The sequence below is a fragment of the Arachis duranensis genome, chromosome 4 (assembly GCF_000817695.3).
Source record: "Arachis duranensis cultivar V14167 chromosome 4, aradu.V14167.gnm2.J7QH, whole genome shotgun sequence".
Taxonomy (NCBI): Eukaryota; Viridiplantae; Streptophyta; class Magnoliopsida; order Fabales; family Fabaceae; genus Arachis; species Arachis duranensis.
Window position 1 is genome coordinate 99279726 of NC_029775.3, and position 5681 is coordinate 99285406.

The window sequence follows — 5681 nt, forward strand, 5'->3', positions numbered from 1 at the left end:
ATTTAAAACACATATATTAAATATTTTTTTGTTATAATTATTTTCATATATATATTATTCCACAATACGTACAATCACCTCTATTCATGCGTAAACTATATACAATTTTTCTTTAATAGAGCAATTTTAATTTTTTTTATGTTATTTTCTTTCATGCACATTTTCTTTTTCCTTTAAATAGTGATATTTTAATTATTTTTTTGTTTTTGGTTTTAGGTACATTTTTATTAAGAATTGCATTACTAATCTAAAATACAAAAAAAGTGATACATAAATACAAGAAAAAAAATAAACTTAAATATAAAAAAAAGAAATCTTATATTAAAACGTTTAAAAATAACATATCAAAAAAATAAATAGTCGTAATATATAAATTGAGACAACAATTTAAATTTAAATTAATGTAAAATGAATTTAATCAAATACTAATATTAGAACTAAATTATTTAAATAATATTTAATCTATTCCAGTTCTTAGACACATATAGATTAGAGTTATTTTCGTAACGACAACCAACTGAAACAACATAATAAGTTTGAACTTTTAGAATTCGTGTAAATTCAGACCATCCCCTTGTTAAATAAGCTTCATCATCTGCTATCCATTAAAATACGGTAAGGTATAGAATTGTCACACCGAGAAACTAAACTAACCCTTATTCTCCTCAATGGCATTGCATTGATGCAAAAGAAGGCCAGTAATTTCTGAAAAAAATCACAATATGTTATAAAATTATTTTAATAACCAAAAACTTAAAATAAGAAAATTTAAAAATATTACCAATCATTGAAATTGCATGTTCAAATTTGACACGAATTTAGCAAAACTGAACTTAAATTGAGGGAATTCAATCTCATTATGTGCTCTACTTCGAAGATCTCCAGGAAGACGTAGAAAGCATGGAGGGGATGGAACTTGAACTTATCCTACAAAACTCCGTGGAAACAATTCCTCAATAAAAAATGAAACTCCTCTTAATAAAATTAATTTTACCCATATTCCATTAGGTTGGTCATAATATGTGAGTAGATCCAACTATTCTTCAGTAAAATAGAGTTTACTATCTCTTCTTTGTACGCCTACATCCATGTAGTTAGAACCCAAATTAGTGAATACAACTCGATGAGGTATTTCATGGATGTGAGGTATTATAAACGATTGCGGCAAAAGATAATCGCACTGGAGTATTAGACGAAAAGAATAAGTTGGAATAAGAACAATAATTAAATTATCAAAAGAATAATATAATAAAATGAGTATATAAAAAATACTATACAAAATTATAAATTGTACATTAAAAGGATCAATTTCGATGAAAAATAAAGAATACATTCTATGAAGTAGTAAAAAAAGAATAATAAATTTAAAAAAAATGAGTTGACTCTTAGATCTAAACTCATGTACCACAAAAAACTCTATATATAAGCTTTATTAAAAAATAAATAAATATGTAAATTAAGTATTATTAAGATAATTTTTTATTATTTACGTTAGTTATACCATGTATATATTTGTTTTGTTAAAATTATATGATTTTATCATATCATATCATGATTAGAATCATTGTTTTTTATCATGAATAAAGTAACCGGACCAACTTTATATTATTATCATATCATATTATTATTATTATTATTATTATTATTATTATTGTTATTATTATAAATGAATCACCATTAAAGTAACAACTTGCTGTTAATAAAATCATTGGATAATGAATAAGAAATAGAATTGTATCAATATAATTAAAGTTAATATAATTAAAATTATTAAAAATATTTTTGAGTGAGAATAAGTTTAATAATGCATTAAAAATTGATTTTATATAATTATAATAAAGATATTTTTCTAAATTAGTATAATTATATATTATTACTTAAATTATAATTATAATATAATTATAATAAATTAAATATTTATTTTAAAATAAGCTTAGAAAAAATAGTGTATTTATTTTGATAAAAAAATAGATTCATAAAAAATTGACATCTCATTTTCATTAACTAAAAAAATCTAATTTTAATATATTAAATAAATAAATAATCTATCCATAATAACTCAATATTAACTGTCTTATAAATTGGTAACATAATAAATTTTATTATGCATGACTATCGTTATAAGTAAATACATAAATAAAGAAAATATCAACTTTAACATTATGCTGACCCATGAAAAGATTAGGTAAAACGAATATATCCATTATAATATGTTCAACGCGAAAATATATCACATAACCCTAAGTAGAAAAAGTACGTGATTCACTTTAAATACATAGTACTCATCTTTTGCTTTATATATATATATATTTTGAATGTCAGAGTATAGTATTTGTGTGGATATATCTACAATTCATCTATTTTTTAAGAGTCCAAGTATATTTTATTCGTCTAATTAAGATGAGTTTACCCTTAAATAGAATGAATTATATCTCATTAATAAAGTTCATCAGATAAAAATAATAAGCTCTTCAAAAATTAAAATAATAAATACAGTTTATTCTTTTAAATTTTTATCTCAATTCGTAGTGACTCTAAAAATTTAGTATTATAATTTACGAAAAATTTCTCTTTTCTTTCATAAATATATATTCATTATAAAATTTTTTAAAGAATAACTTATTATATTTTTCAAATGACTTATAACTTTTCTAAACTTTTAAAAGAAAAGGCATAATAAATGTGATAATAAGTAATGTAGAGACTAGCAAGAGAGTAGTGTCTTTCTGCTCCTAATTATGTACAGTAGAGTACGTGTTGATTTATTTACCTGTCCAAAGAGATCAAAATTAATCACATTATCTATACATTTAAGTCATCTTGAATTTCTAAACAAATAGGAGTTTGAGATTTTATGAAAGGATCCTTTAGGATCTCCTCTTTATGAATGTGTCAAGATTTACTAATTTAATAACTGGTTCCATTTTTCATATGTACAAGTGAGATATTTAGACGGCTTTGACAATGTACCTAAATCACTTTAATTACATTGTGTAGGTGAATTTAATTTCTGACATGCAAGCTTCATTGAATAGAAACACAGGTGTTGGGCATCTTTGTTGAGTGACAATTAAATTAGAGAGACATGGAAATTTTATGTTTTTCTTAACTGGATTATATATATTGGTGTGCTGTAATCTATTTTATATTTTCATGATATTATTATGTTAAGTTCGAAATTTAGTGGAGAATTAATTTCAAAAGCTTTTATAAAGTAAAAGACATTTTATATTATAAATTATTAAAATATTTTTTTTGAGAAATGTAGAACTTATAAAATACACACACTTCATATTTAAAGATGATTGTTTGGAACGTGAATATTTATAGATAAATTATCAAATAATATTATGTTAAATAAATTTTAATATTATATCATGAAATAATTTTTTGTATAAATTTAAACCGCAATAACAAAGACATATAAATAATAATATTTTTTCTATTTATACGTATTTTTATCATCAAAAATTAAAATTTTTGCTAAATATTTAAAGAATTCAATTGCTTATTCTGTTTATTTTTATTTGTTCAGATTAGAGAAAGATGAAAATATTTTATTTTTGTAGATAAAAGAATTCTGTGTTGGTAATTTATGAACAAATTTAGAAATTAATTTTTAATTAGATAATATTAAACAATTTTTATTGTAAAAAGAATTTAGAATTTAAGACTTCAAATTTAATATTTAAAATTTAAAATTAAAAAAATATTAAAAAATTAACTTTTTATTTGAATTCATAATTTATATATTATGATGCACAAACATTAACATAAAAACAGGACATAATAAATAGGTTGGATATGCTGACACATGATGGTATTTAAATATATGCATCTCTAAAAGAATATTAATAAGTGTTATGTCTAAAATGTGTTTGTTAAAAATAAAAAAAAGTGTCCGTATTTTATAGTTTATACGCAAACAATTTGGATAATACGCAGCTAATGACTAATCGCAGTTAAACCTCAATGCATCCTTAAGGTAAGATGTCTAGTTCATAACTCTATTGCTAGTCAGTTAGGAATGCTAATATTAGAAAGTGATGCGGATAAGTAGTTATGATATTGTATGTGCTTATTAAAAGTATCCAATTTAAAAAATAAGGTTAACTCGTAGGAACATAATATAGTTTCTGCCCAAATTGTTAGTTTATATATCAAACTTAACCAAAAAAAGTAAAAAAGAGTAAACGGTATCAAACATTACAAAAAGGTGATGAACCATGTAATTTTTTATGATAACAGTGGCATGCATCAAGCAATTTCTTCAAGAAATGTAGATAGAGTACAAATTTGAACATTATTTCTCCTCCAAGAAACTCCTGCCAGGCGGATACATGCTTTGAATGCATTTTTGACATATTTAGGCATAGACATAGCCTAATAATGCAACTTGTAATTCAACGGAGAAGACATATGCTGCATGCATTCCCATCCGGTATCACATCAAATTGCTTGTGAGGGGTTTGTTTTCTTAAAGAAAGAAAATAGTCGGTTATTAATTTACTGTAGCGTTGTAAATCTCAACAGTTCTTCATATCGATTTACATAGTCATTAATTAATGCCAACGTATGTCAGGTTTATCCGACAAATGTTTGAGTGACGTACTAAGGACATAAAATTTTAAATTTTAATAAAAGTTATAAATGCATTTATGCTTTTGTTGGTTGAGAAAAAAAATCAGAGTATGATTTTTATCTTTAATATTTGGATCAAATTTTAAAATGGTTTATAATGATTTAAATATTCTATTTAAGAATATTTTTAATATTTAGTTTTAATTATTTTATTTTGGATCTTACAAAAAATAAATAAATATTTATAAAATTAAATATAATAAAAATTGATTTGAGACTTAACCTAAAATTTTTCATTTTAATATTTGTTCTCAACTCAATTGAAACTTTATATTATTCTTAATTATAGAAATTATACAATTAATAATTATATACCATATTTAAAAGATATTATAAATTAATGAAAATTGATTTTAAAATATTATTTAATTAAGCATAACAATATTAAAATAAATATAGTACATGTTGATATATTACATATTTTGGCTCATTGAATTTGAAAAAAAATTCAATAAAAAAATTAGAATTTTATAGATTTGAAGATTGAGAATTTTGTGTATTTGAATGAGGAGAGAAATTAAAATTTTGTAAATAACTAAGAAAAGAACTTACATAATTGTTTGGGTCTATTTTTTTTATCAAATTGATAAAAAAAATCATAAAAAAATAGAATAATAAAATGCAAGAGTACAACTTAGTACAATTAAGTACATCTTATTTATTTTAATTGAACTTTTGTCATAATATTACAATATTTAAATGTTCATTTAATGTGCTACACAAATATATTTAATTAGTTTTCTTTAAAATGATACGAAATTTTTTTATTGACACCATTCTCATTTTAAACATGGTATATAATGCAAGTTTTTGAACTTTTAAATCAGTTTAATTATTGTAGATTTTTTAAAGTGACACTTTACAAGTATTTTATCGAGACTGTTCGTTGTCTATAATATTTTAGAATTATTATAATATTATTTTATTATTAACTGTGTTTCTGTGATAGAAAAATATTATAATTTATCATAAAAAATTAATTTTATATTATCATTAGTGAAAAATAAAAAATTAAATAAATAAATAAATAACACTAACAT